The 14793-nt window shown below is 45.0% G+C and overlaps 1 protein-coding gene across 5 annotated transcripts in view; it reads left to right on the plus strand.

Moving 5' to 3' along the window:
- ICE1 (interactor of little elongation complex ELL subunit 1) overlaps positions 1-14793 on the plus strand; it is a 964399-nt gene that overhangs the window by 136280 nt on the left and 813326 nt on the right. The window lies entirely within an intron of this gene.

The following is a 14793-nucleotide window of genomic DNA, read 5'->3' on the forward strand; positions in this document are numbered from 1 at the left end:
ACTGGGTGAATTTTGACAGCGGCATGAACGGGCGCGTTGTTGTAATGCAGGAACCACTACTGCTCCCTCCAAAGTTCAGGCCGCTTCTTCCTGATTCTCTCATGGAGTTGTTCATATAGTAATTATGGTTGACAGTTTGTTCTTGTGACAGAAATTCATAGTGAATAACACCTTGACTGCAAAAAAAACCCCTGTTAACATCACTTTGACCAAACATGCCAGGATTTTATCGGTCTTGGCGATGTTTTGATTTTCCATTGAGTCGACTGAGCTTTAGTGTCCAAATCATAACTGTAGACCTATGTCTCATCACCAGTTATCACTTTATCAAGAAATGTTTTGTCTTCATTTGGCTGCTCAAGAAGATTCTGAATGATCATGACATGGTTCTGGTCATCAGTCATCAATCTTGGAACAAACTTTGTTGCCATATGAGACATACCCAACTTCTCTTTAAGAATGTTGTAGAATGAAAAAATGGATGTTGCATTCCTCAGTTAATCGCTGACTAGTGCGCACAAGAACCCTCACTTGATCAACATGATCATCAGTTGACGTTGATGGTCTTCCAGTTCGCAAATTGTCTTCCACTGATTCACGACCACTTTTGAAGTGTGAATACCATTCAAAATACCTTCCATGACTCATGACATGTTCCCCATAAGCCAGTTTCAACATTTCATAAATTTCTGTAGCGGTCTTAGCAAATTTAAAACAGAACTTCACGCAGTAGCGCTGCTCCTTGAGGTTGCACATAATGAAAAATAGTCAATCATGAAAGCACACTTTCACAAAAACTGCTGTAGCTCAGAAACAAAAAGAGATCTCAACAAACAGAACAAAGGAAGTTACTCATGAGGTTTCAAGCTACTCAACGTCGCCTAGGACATCTCAAAAGAACTTCCTATTGGTGCACAATTCAAACTGTGCTGGAACTTTATGAACAGACCTCGTTTAGGAGTAGCAGGTCAAAAATGTGGCTCGGTGATTATTGTAGCCAAAACATTGCTCTTTCAAATGATGCAAGCAAAAGAGAGTTTGGAGGATGTACAGTTGTATATATAATTAAATGTATGTATATGTAATTAGATCTATAATATAACATAGCATTTGTATACCGCAAACCCATGTGTATCCTTGCAGTTAACAATTAAAGAAAGCTGAACATCAGGCAGTGAATTGCAAAAATATATATGATAGTCAATTAGAAAAATTCAGCATACAAGTAAGGTAAAAATTTGTTTCAACAATTTTACTAAAGATCTCATAAAAGAAAAGTGCAGTGTGCCTAAAAGTTTATTGGGCTGTAACTGTCCATAATCTCTTCCAGTTCCTAAAATCTGAGCCCTGTTGTGCTTTCTGTTCAGGAGCTATGTTGTATCAAATATTTGACTGTGCATTACATGACAGACTTTTTCAGTGATACACCAAAGCATGTACCAATGATCTGTATATTTGGATTCAGGATAACATGGAATGGAAAAAGTGACCCCAATAACAAGACCCCTAACTTTGGGAGAAGTTGAGATCCTGCTCTAAGACTTTACATATATTTACTTCTTGTCTTCTTGTACTTCCAGTAGAAATTTCATCAGCATCTGAGGTGGTCAAGTGGGGAGGCCTAGACCACTTAACACGGTATCACAGTTTTGCAGCAACTTTGATGACTAATTTATGAAAATTTGAGAAAAGATGTCATGAGCTTTTAGCATAGTAAGCACAACAAGCTTAGTTGCGCTGTAAAATATCACATCTCTAGCTCATTTGCACATTACACAATAGTGCTCTGTATCTTTAAGAACATAAGAATTGCTGCTGCTGGGTCAGGCCAGTGGTCCATCGTGCCCAGCAGTCCACTCACGCGGCGGCCCTCTGGTCAAAGACCAGCGCCCTAACTGAGACTAGCCCTACCTGAGTACGTTCCGGTTCAGCAGGAATTTGTCTAACGTTGTCTTGAATCCCTGGAGGGTGTTTTCCCCTATGACAGACTCCGGAAAAGCGTTCCAGTTTTCTACCACTCTCTGAGTGAAGAAGAACTTCCTTACGTTCGTACGGAATCTATCCCCTTTCAATTTTAGAGAGTGCCCGCTCGTTCTTCCTACCTTGGAGAGGGTGAACAACCTGTCCTTATCTACTAAGTCAGTACATTGAATGTTTTGATTATGTTCCCTCTCAATCTCCTCTGTTCGAGGGAGAAAAGGCCCAGTTTCTCTAATCTTTCACTGTACGGCAACTTCTCCAACCCCTTAACCATCTTAGTCGCTCTACTCTGGACCCTTTCGAGTAGTATCATGTCCTTCTTCATGTACAGCAGCCAGTGCTGGAAGCAGTACTCCAGGTGAGGACGAACCATGGCCCTGTACAGCGGCATGATAACCTTCTCCGATCTGTTCGTGAACCCCTTCTTTATCATTCCTAGCATTCTGTTCGCCGCCACCGTACATGGCGTGGACGGCTTCATTGACTTGTCGATCATAACTCCCAAGTTTCTTTCCTGGGAGGTCTCTCCAAGTACCGCCCTGGACATCCTGTATTCATGCATGAGATTTTTGTTACCTAGATGCATCACTACATGCATGTCTTTGGGACCTTAATTCTGAGCAAAGCAAGGCTGGGTCCAAGATGAAGCAGGGTGTCTTTTGTAGCAAAAAGGATGCTCTGGGCATGATGGACTGCTGGTCTGACCCAGTAGCGGCAGTTCTTATGTTCTAAATAAAAATGAATTAAAAACTACACAATAGAGACATAAAAAAGTGACATCACGTCTGTCATTATATCTTCTTTTTTTTTTATTTTTCTAACATTGGGTAGTCATATAATCACCTTAATCTCCTCTTTAGCTACAAGAAAATCCAATAGCTGTTTTGGGTAAAAAAAAGTAAAAGTTAAACCCTCAAATAATACAATACAAAACAAGGAAACTTCAATACAAAATTAGCCCCCCAATAATTCACTCTTGGTCTATATAGGCCAAGAATGACTGGCGCCTCTTTTGTGTGTCTCTAGATAAATCAGGAAAAATCCGAATATTTGATCCCATAAACTGCTAATTAATATTGTGGAAATATAAGGGTAAAACTTTATTGTGATCCAGCTTCAGAGCAAATGTTGAAATTAGAGTCAATCTCTGGGTAACTATTTCAAGAGATGATTCTAGAAAGACAGTTAAGTTCACCATCAGATATGGTCTCCCCGAGGTCCCAGACCCTCCTGTTTCTCAGAAATATACTAAGCTTTCACAATTGGTGGAAGTGCTTCATCCGGTAGCTTAAGGACCTCATTCATATATCCAGTGGCGTACCTAGCATATGTGACACCCGGGGCCCATCATTTTTTGGCACCCCCCCATCTGTACGAAAAACATGACTTTTAGTAACAAGCCACACGTTACACAAGTATATAGGAAAAGGCAGCATCTTACATACTGCAGTGAGCAGTACAACATCAATACACCCATTGTAAAACTAAACAAGCCAGACTAGTACAGGTCAATCCTATTCTGTCAATCCTAACAGAAAACCATGTCTTTCGAACACACAGAACACAGAAAACACCTTCGCCTAGTATGGAATATATCATCACAAACTAACCCCTCCCCCTTTTACAAAGCTGTAGTGGGGATTTTAGCCACGGTGGTAACAGCTCTCTCTGGCGCTCATAGAATTCTGAGCATCAGAGCTGCTACCACCACGGCTGGCGCTAAAAAACGCTCCACAGTTTTGTAAAAGGGGGGATAAAATAGAAATACATAGACAAAGGTTAAATTGAACCAGCAAGAATCTAGACTCTGCATACAATGCAACACAACAGAAACAGTGACTCATATCTCCTAAAGCAATAAATAAATAATTTTTGTTCTACCTTTGTCTTCTCTGGTTTCTGCTTTCCTTCTTCCTTCCATCCACTGTCTCTCTTCTCTCTGTATCTTCCATTTGCTCTGTTACTGTGCCTCTCCCTTTCTCCCCCCTTCCAAATTGGTCTGGCACCCATCTTCTTCCTTCCGCTCCCCCCATAGTCTGGCATCTCTGTCTTCTTCCCTGCCAGCATCTTCTCCCCACTCTCTCTTCCCCATTTCCCTTCAGCGTCTTCTCCCTACTCTCTCTTCCCCATTTTCCTGCAGCATCTTCTCCCCACTCTGTCTTCCCCATGTGCTTTCAGGGTCCTTCTCCCCCTTCTGTCTTCCCCATGTGCTTTCAGCGTCCTTCTCCCCCCTCTGTCTTACCCTGTTTTCTTCTCCACCCCACCTTTTCTTCCTTTCTCCCTCCCTGCCCCTTACCTTCGTGGCGCTTTCTCCCCCCCCCCGACCCGGACAACAGGCCCGGTCCAACAAATCTCCCTGCCCTATGGCTGACGATGTCTAAAATGCCTTCTTACAGCAGCCAGAGCGTTGTAGTTGCATATGGCTGCCGTAAAGGTAATCTGTGATGCAACTTCCGGTTGCGTCAGAGATGATCTTTACGGCAGAAACACGCAGCTTCAACGCTCTAGCTCAGGGGTGCCCATACTTTTTGGGCGTGCGAACTACTTTTAAAATGACCAAGTCAAAATGATCTATCAACAATAAAATAAAAAAAAAAACCCCACAAAGCACACTGTACGCTGAGAAAATGTTAATTATCATTCCTTTTCTGGGGTTTTTTCAAAGAGGTCAAGGTAGATGACTCTATGCACTGTCACCTCAGTAACAACCATACAAAAATAGACAAATACCCCCCTCCCTCCCTTTTTACTAAAGCACAAAAGCAGTTTTTAGCACAGGGAGCTGCACTGAATGCCCAGGGCTGCTCTCGACACTCATAGACTCCCTGCGCTAAAAACCGCTATTGTGGTTTAGTAAAAGAGGGGCCATAGTGCAAAATATAGACAGCAGATATAAATTCAGACACATTTTGATCACTAAATTTAAAATAAAATCATTTTTTCTACCTTGTCTGGTGATTTCATGAGTCTCTGGTTGCACTTTCTTCTTCTGACTGTGCATCCAATCTTTCTTCCCTTCTTTCAGCCTGTATGCTTCCTCTCCTCCAGACCTCATTCCCTCCCCCAACTTTTTCTTCATCTCTCCCTGCCCTTTCTTTCTCCCTGCCTCCCTTTCTTTTTTCTCTCATGCCCCCTTTCTTTTCCTCTGTTTCCCTTCTTTCCTTCTGTCTCTCTGCCCCCTTTCTTTCTTTCTTTCTTTCGGGGAACAGCCCCCCAAGTCACCGCCATCAGCTAACATGCCCCAAAGCCGCTGCCGCCCCAAGCTCTCCTTTCCTACGTCTTCCCTGTATTGGGCCGACCAGCATTCCTCTCCCCGACTTCAATTCTGCCGTCAGAGTGGAAGTTCCGCCCAGCTAGGCAGCGATTGGCTGGCCCAAATTTCCTCTCCGACGGCAGAATTGACGTCGGGGAGAGGAATGCTGGTCAGAATAGAGAAGACGGGTCCTACACCATGGATCAGTACTTAGATCCATACACATAGCTCTACCCATGCACTTCGATCTTGCCCTGTAGCAACTCTACCACCGGGCTCTTGCCGATGCACCTCAGTCCTGCCCTGCAGCACCCATTCTTCTAGTGCACTTTATCTCCTTGCCCTGGAGTCTTTCTACTGGAGCGTGTGATCATACTGGTGTTAGGAAACTATGGCCCTTGCTCCTTCTCCAGTAGGATGGCTGGCCGGTTTAATTGGTTCTAAATTTCTTTTCCTCTGATGCAGGGTCTCCCATTCCCCCACTATGTAGTAGACTTGCATCTCTCTAGTTCTAGGGCTCAATGTAAGTAGGGTCTCTTCATACAGTAACAGGGTAACCGAGAGGGGGGGGGGAATCTGTTTCTCCATAGTCCTTCCCCAAGCCAGGGATATGTTCTCTTGAGACCGGTTCCCTAGGTAGAGAGGCCTTTGTTTTTGGCGGGGGTGGTCTCCGCCTCACTCTGTCTGAATGTCTATTGGAGGGTGAAGGGGGTTAGCCCTCCCTCTGACCCAGAGACATCAGTTTTAGTTGTTCTCTATCTAGCAGCCCATCAAGTGTCTGATTGGGAGGGGGAGGGGATTAGATAGGGCTACTCTGGTATTTAGGTCTCCCTCCCTTCCCCCAATTAAGGTCTTTCTTTCCACCCCTTCTCTCTGGTACCCTCCCAACCCCGGGTGAGGGTCTCGTTCTCTCTCTTAACCCCTCCCCCTCTTAATGCGTCACTTTGTCCTCTTCAACTGGTACCCGGTGGGGGAATGGCGTTGGAGGCTACTCCGTTCTCTAAAGCAGTGTTCTTCAACCTTTTTACACCTATGGACCGGCGGAAATAAAATAATTATTTCGTGGACCGGCAAACTAATAAGACTGAAATTTTTTTAAAAACCCATTGCCGCCCCATCCCCGCGAGCTCGGTCCCATTAACCATCTGATCCCATCCGCACAAGCCTCAAATAGTTATGATTTTATATTGAACATATTATATTAAAGTATAAAAAGAAACATTATTCTGTACAATTGTCATTTTATAAATATAAATAATACAGGGCAAGGATCAACAAAACCCCCGTCTCCCCTCCCCTTCACATATATCCCCTCTACTATCAAGAAAACTGAATAAGCCAAATTATTACAGAATGCTACACAAATATCATGCCAACAGAATACCAGTCACACATGGCAGGAATGGTGTTAGGGGAGTGGAACTAAAGCAACTGCCTCCTGATCAGAGTGAGCCCTAAGCCAGCTGGAAGCTAAAGATGCACTGCCTGGACTTTGCACTCCCCAGTTATGTCTAACATCATCTCTAGCAAGATACATATTTTAAATCTGATATATTCTAGTCACAAGATAGAAATAAAATTATTTTTTTCTACCTTTTGTCGTCTCTGGTTTCTGCTTTCATCGTCTTTTCACTCTCTTCCATCCAGCGTCTGCCTCTTCCATCCACTGTCTGCCCTCTACCCCTCCCCCTTCCATATGGTATCTGCATTCTTTCTATGCCCCTCTCTCCTACACCAGATCTAGCATCTTTGTCCCTCTTTCCTTATTTTTCATCTGACCCCCTTCCCAGCATCAATCTCTTTCTACTTTGTCATTCCTCTGTCTCTCCCCTTTCCCTCATCTGATCTCTCCATTGCATCCTGACTCCTTCCCCTCCTCTAATCTCCCTGCCAGCTGTTTCCTTCCAATGCTCCTCTTCACCTGTCCAGCAGTACCTTCTCCCTTTCTTCCTTCCCTTATCCAACAGTAATTCTCATCCCTTCCCTTGCCCTTCTCCCCTGTCAGCAGTATCCCCTTCCCCTCTCTTGTCCAGGAGTACCCCTTCTCCCTTTCCTCCTCCTCTTATCCAACAGTAACTCTCGTCCTTTCCCTTTCCCTTCTCCCCTGTCAGGAGTAGCCCCTTCCCCTCCCTTGTCCAGGAGTACCCCTTCTCCCTTTCCTCCTCCCCTTATCCAACAGTAATTCTCGTCCCTTCCCTTTCCCTTCTCCCCTATCAGCAGTAGCCCTTTTCCCTCCCTTGTCCAGGAGCGCCCCTACTCCCTTCCCTCCTTCCCTCTCCAGCAAATGTTTCCAATATGTAGGCTAGTGGCAGCTCTGTGTGCTTTTAACTTCGGCACACAGCTGCCCCTAAGCAGTATTTTAGCCGCGGTTTCATGAGGCAGCCTCGGGGCCTTTGGTAGGCCGGCCCGCTTCGATGATGCAATGTGGGCCGGCCTACCAAAGGCCCCGAGACTGCTTCATGAAACCGCGCTAAAATACTGCTTAGGTGCAGCTGTGTGCCGAAGTTAAAAGCACACAGAGCTGCCCCTGCTTGTCTGGGGGTGCGGAGACATACGCGGCAGGAGGAGGAGGTGGAAGGAGGAGTGCCGGCATAGCCATGGCAACAGGAAATTGCACATCAGCTGACGCCGGCACTTTTTGCTGTGGCAGGAATCCTTCGCAGACCGGCACCGCGGCGGTTGAAGAACTATGCTCTAAAGCGCCGGAGAGAGACACTTAGGAGACCGGCTTGTGGGACGGAGCAGCAACATGCGTGGTGCGTGAACCACGGAGTGGGGGGGGAAGGGGGCGGAGACACGCAGGCGCCGCACGGCCAATCAACAGACAGAACCGCCCCAAACTACATAATGAAACCGAAGCCTGTGAATGAGCAGCACGCGGGTAGGGGCGGTGCCAGAGGATTGGAGGCGGGGCAGTGCACTGCAAAAGTGCGGCTCATGACAGCGCGGGCGGATGTTGGTGGAGAGGGAACGAGATGACAGGGACGCAGAATTGTCGGGGAAAGGAAGGCAGATCGGCCCGGTAGAATTTTCCGGACCTGGACGGCTGTGCACCCCCCCTAAGGCTGCACCCGGGGCTGACGTCCCCCCCTCCCCCCCCCCCCCCCCCCGTTAGTACTCCATTGCATATATCGTCTCATCAAGTCCTCTGCTAATATCAAAGGGAACTTAGGAAAATTTAAGTCTCAAATTATTCCTTCTTAACTGATTTTCCAAATATTCAATCTTTTGTTGGGTTAAGGTCTTGTCTTTCACCAAAGCTACTCCCAGATTCTGTACCTCCTCTGCTTTCTGCTCTAATGTTGTTACTTTCTCCAATTGCTGAACTAAGCCTTGGGACTGAGAAGCAATTTGTTCAGAAACATTTTTCAGATCATCCTCCATTTTATCCACTGTTCTCATAAAAGAGGAATTTAAGTCCTGTATAGCCTCCCAAAGTATCTCTAAGGTTATAACATTTGGCTTCTTGTTTTTCACACCTGCAGAGCTTTCAGAAGGGTCTTCCCCCCACATGCCCCACTCACAGTTTCAGCTGGATACAAAGTCTGTGGAATGGACACCCTCACTGACACACCTTGCTGTGGGGGAGAGAGAGAGTTTCCCGGACAGCAATAAAGAAGTTCCTCCAGGCTTCCATGTTGTTGCTCTCGATTCAGTAGACTCCATCTGGGCTGCAGGGGGACCGTTCTATTCTTGAGACTCAACAAGATCCCATTGCAGCTAGTGCAGCTCACACATGCATATTACGCATGTTGTGCTTGATCAGAGGAGACAACCGATGTGGGTCCAGTTGGCGTTCTTAATCCTCCAGGGTAATTTGTTTCATCGGCAATACTTAGCTTTCACCATTCCCTTTCTCTTGCTCATTTTTCCGGCAAGAGAACTGAAGTGCTCACCACCACAGAGCTCTAGAAGAGCCAGCCTCTCAGCAAGATTCCATCTTGGATCAAATTTATTTGTCATTATATCTTTGCTTTCAGTTGGCTGCAAAGCCTCCTAGTGCAAATCCTAGACATATGTCATAGACCATGACTACTGGTCCAGTTATGGGGCAGTGAGAAATCAATGTAGGCCTTAAATTTCTTATGGAAACATGTTACAAACAATTTACTGGCTTATGAAAAGAGAGGCAAACTCAGCTTCCAAAGTTTGCACAGGAACTTAGTACCAGGGGTTGTATTAATTAAAAAAAAAAAAAAAAAATTAGTCCCCTGACAGGTTTTTTGGGCTGCAGCATTGCTGAGCATGGCACTCAAGGTGACCTCCATTCGGTTGTGTGTAAGTCTCAACCCGATAGAGATCCAGCTGAAAAATTTTGCATGATTTAGTTTTTTTGAGATCCTAGTAAATATCCACCCAAAATTTTATTCAATTTAGAGGTTTGTCCGTAGGACAGTGAAGGCTGAGTACTGTATCAAAATCAACAATCTATTCACATTCTCAGAGGTGTCTGTCATTCAACAAAAGAACGGAGCAATCAAGTGGTATATTTAAGGTGACCATTTATTTTTTTCAGCAAAACGGGACATCTATTAATATTCAGCCCCAGCCCAGCCCCCAATTTCTTCCATTCATTTTCATGTACATACAATATCTTATTAATTCATAATGGTAACCATAAAATTTACAAAAATACAAAGCACAGTGAAAATGTTAATTATCATATACAAGTTTTGGGGTTTTTTCAAAGATGTCAAGGCAGATGACTTTAAAATATGCAATGTCACCTCAGTAACTATAGAAAAATAGACAAATATAGTGCAAAATATAGACAGCAAATATAAATTCTCAAAAATGACACATTTTGATCATTAAATAAAATCATTTTTCCTACCTTTGTTGTCTGATGATTTCATGAGTCTCTGGTTGCACTTCCTTCTGAGTGTGCATTCTTTCTTTCTTTCATCTCTGTCTTTCTTTTTCTCTTTTTTTTTTGAGATTGCCATTAGAGAATGACACGGTGGCGGTTTACCCGCGGCCACCGCATTTTAGCCGCGGGTCACCCGCCGAAAACGGGGAAGAAAACTAGCAGTCGCTGCGGCGACGGGGACAAGGCCATTCACCGCCCGCGGGGCGGTGAATGGTCTTGTCCCCGCAGTGAGGCATGAAGGATCGCGTGGTCCCCGCAGCTCACACCCGCCTGCCTAATCGATTCTAGTGTTTAGCCAGCTCTCTCCCTTCTCCTCACCTTAGTTTGTAGATTTTCTTTTTCGGTGACCCGCACGCGCGGCTGCTCAGTGTTCAATCTTCTGCTCTGACGCAACCGGAAACAGGAAGTTGCAGCAGAGCAGAAGATTGAACACTGAGCAACCGCGCGTGCGGGTCACCGAAAAAGAAAATCTACAAACTAAGGTGAGGAGAAGGGAGAGAGCTGGCTAAACACTAGAATCGATTGGGCAGGCGGGTGTGAGCTGCGGGGACCGTGCGATCGCTAGTGTTCCCGGCTCAAATTGGAAGGAGGGAGTGAAAGGGAAAGAGATTCTGGGCCAAGGGGATGAAGTCGGAAAGAAAAACCCACAGCAGGAAAGAAAGGGAAGGACTGGCAGGTGAGCCAGATGCTAGAAGCAGGGGGGGGGGAAGAAAGAGGGAAAAAAGCTAGATGGGGTTGAAAAGAAGAGACACACTGGTATGGAAGAGGAAGATAGGGGAAATCTGGACACAGGAAGGTAACAGAAAGAGGGGAAATTATGTGCATGGGGCATAGGGACAGAGACATAAAGGGGACATGCCATGGGGATGGTATATGGACACGGGGGGGGGGCAATGACAGATACATAGAGGAGATATTAGAAATGGAGAAAATAGGAGCACAGAAGCGAGATGGTTTGTGGGGATGGGACAGGGACCGAGCTTGCAGGCTCCAGTGGCTTGCACAAATTACATTGTAACGTGCCATGAAAATAAGAGGAAGGAAGGTAGATAGGCCACGCGAGAGGAGCTGAAGGGTAGTAGAAAGGAACAGATGGTAAAGGAGGGAGGGAAGGGTGGTGGTGGAAAGGAATAGAACAGACATTGAAGGAGGGTGGAGAGGAACAGACCCCCAAGGGAAATGTGGAAGACAGAGTGGGAAGAAGACAGATGCCAAACTATGCGGGAGCGGAGGGAAGAAGATGGGTGCTAGATCAATTGGGGGGGGGGGGTTAAGGGAGAGGCACAGTAACAGCAAATGGAAGACGCAGAGAGAAGACACACAGTGGATGGAAGGAATTCAATGAGAAGATGTGGAAAGCAGAAACCAGACAACAAAGGTAGAAAAAAAAATTATATTTATTTATTTATTTTTTGCTTTAGGATAAAATAGTATATTAGTTGTGTTGATAAAAATTTATAAACAAAGCCCTGCCAGCTGAACATCTCTTTCTCTAGTTCAGCAGCAGGAACTTTGATTTATAAGAAAGGAATAAGCTAAATATTACAGTACTAAAGCTTATATGGATGCAGCGGGGACGGTGACGGGGCGGTGAATGGGATGGCAGTGGCGGTGACGGGGCGGTGAAAGGGATGGCGGTGACGGTGACGGGGCGGTGAAGGGAACGGCGGTGACGGGGCGGTGCAGAGGATGGTGGGGCGGTGACGGGGCGGTGACGGGGACAGATTTTTTCCCCGTGTCATTCTCTAATTGCCATTTATTGATGTTTTAAGAGTTTTGCATTTACAAATGCACACAAAGGTCATTTAAAGTATAACTGAAGGAAAGAAATCTGTTGTGAATGTAAACATAAGCCTTACTAGCTGAAGTGATGGTGAGGATAACCACACAAGGGTGAGCAGCCAGCCATCTTTTGTCATCTACAAATGCACTACATATTTTTGTGCCAATGCCCATTGTTTTACTAAACGTTTCCCTCCTTATGCTGACAGTTGCCCTGCATTATGCTTATCATAAAATCTCTCATTGGCATCCAAGCTTTATAAAAACATCTTCAATGATCAAAAAGGGCAGTCAATAGATACAGAGAAGCCAAACTGAACAGCCTCAACAAAATAAAATTAACATCAGCAGCAAATCCTCTTGCTGAAGACTTCAAATATAGTGCAATTGTACCAAAGTTCTACTGTTGTTAAAAGGTGCACACACGCACTTATTTGACCCTTGCCTTGAATAAACTGGTTATGCAAATCAGTTATGGTAGCATAACTCAAGGTAAGTGTAGCGACTTCTCTTTGGGGCTTTATTGAAATGGTCCAGTCCTAGCTAAGTTCTGGGATGAGACATATTACCAGGATGGGACTCAGTCTTTCAAATTCACTTCATATTCAATGTATTGGTGTCAACCCATCATTATAATGGCAAACTTAAACTTCTCAAATTCTTTTTCTTGGATGTCTTGCATCACTTGAATCCACTTCATCACCTCTCTGAAATGTTCACCCTGGTGTATCTTAAGCAAGAAAGGAATTCCAAACGTCCCAAATACCTCTTTGTGGAAATGTGCCACTGTAATAAGCATTTCATTTTCTTTATCTATGTCTACCTGATCCAAAAGCATTTCCTCTTTTCAAAAGGTCCGGCTTGTTGCAGGGGATAAATATTCTAAACAGTTCATCTTCTTGATGCACTCCAATTATTTTGTAGCTTACAATTTCTAGCAGCCTTAATTTACCTGACCTCTTCTCAGAGAGTTCTACAGTCTTTTTACATTCTTCTAACAAGTCCCGTACACATCTATGTTTGTCTGGATATAGTATTATGTCCTCTTCCCTAAACTGGCTGTTTAGCCATATGCATTTAAAACTTCTCAAAATCTGTAATTTTCATTTTGAGCTGTTGGTAGTAGTTTCTTGGATTGTCTAGGTTTGAAAAACTGTAGTAGATATCTTAGTGTACCTTAATAATTATGTCTGAGAGGGTTACCTGGTCCATCTTTGTAACCTTGGGGCTTAAAAAACTGTAGTAACAATGCATCGGTATTAAGTCTTTGTGCAACTGTCTTTGCAACCTGGAAAGTAATTCATTCTATTTGACAATGTAACAACAAGCCCAGGATCATTAGGAATAGTTTTATCACGGAAGATGACATTAGCACGATGATACAGGTCTCTGACATATTCCTTTGCTGTTGTTAGTCCACTGTTATCATTTTCTGGGTCATCTTTCTGAAACATTATAATGTCGCCATCCTTAAGCTCATCAAGCGCTTTCTGTCTTTCTTTCTACCTCCCCCCCCACCACAGGTTTTTCATCCTCTCTCCTGGCCCGGGCCAAACCACCGCTGCCGCCTATTTGTACAAGCCACCACCGCACTAAACATCTTCGTGCAGCGACTGCACAAGCCTCCTCTTCCACCACCCCCCCCCCCCGACATCAATTTTGACGTCTGAGAGGAAGTGCTCGGAACTTCCTCTCCAACGCCAAAATTGATGTCGGTGAGGGGGGGGGGGAGGAGGCTTGTGCAGTCGGTGAATGAAGATGATGTTAGTGCGGTGGTGGCTTAAACAAATAGGTAGCAGCAGCCCGATTTTAGCTCGCCTGTCATTCTCCTTCTGAAAACAGGACATTTTGGTGTCCCGAAGCTATGCATCGGGACAACGGGACATGTAAGCTAAAAACAGGACAGTCCCGTTCAAAACGGGACGTATGGTCACTTTAGATATATTGTATGTATGATATTATATATAATGGTTCATCTTAAAAAGTAAGGAAAAAGACAAATTTCAATACAGTTAAAAGAGAGGGACAAAGACAGGAGGGAAATCCTCAGTTAACTGCTGGATTTGCATTTGTAAAGGTTTAGTGTCTAAGAGCCACATATTTCTTGTACAGGATCAGATAGGAGAATGGTAAATTTCTTTAATGTACAGCGCTGCATATGTCTGGCAGCGCTATAGAAATAAGTAGTAGTAAATTATAAACTGACTAGTCTTATAGCCCGTTACATTAACGGGTGCTAGAATATATGTGTGTGTCTGTCTTTATTTCTTTTTCTCTCTCCTTAGCCGCTTTCTGTATTTCTGTCTTTTCATTTTTTTTTTTTTTTTCCTTGGCTGTCCACAACCACTCCTTGCCTGCTCCCCGTCCACTCTCCCTTCCTTTTACCTCCCCTGTGTCCTCCACCACCCCATCACTGCTCACCTTATCCAGCATCAGCCCTTCTCTCTTTGTTTTACCTCCCCCCTGTCCATCATCACCTCCTTCCTGCTCCCCCTGTCCAGCAATAGGCCTCCCTTCATTTTTCTGCCCCCCCCTATCCATTACATGGGCTCAGTTCCATAGACAGCAATGGAGAAACCATAGCATTCAAAAGCTGCTCCTAACGGTCTGGAACACAGTCCCACTACTTTTCAGACTCTGGAGCAGCAGGGGTCATCTGCTCCTGCCCCTCCCTTCCAGACAGGAAAGGGGCAGGGAGGCTATGAACTGGAACAAAAAAGAAAACAGTTTCTAATCCAGCCACTCTTCTTCTGCTGCTTCTGTCCCCTGGCCAAATGGCTGGCTGGCTGGCCTACTCCCCTGGATCGGTGTTCTGTGCAGGAGTTGCGGCCATTTTGAAAATCGGTCTGCCCTGCTCCTTGCCTTAGTATATTTTTAAGTTGAAAGACGCGGCGGCGGCGGCTCCTCT

Source organism: Geotrypetes seraphini, chromosome 2 (assembly GCF_902459505.1).
Source record: "Geotrypetes seraphini chromosome 2, aGeoSer1.1, whole genome shotgun sequence".
Taxonomy (NCBI): Eukaryota; Metazoa; Chordata; class Amphibia; order Gymnophiona; family Dermophiidae; genus Geotrypetes; species Geotrypetes seraphini.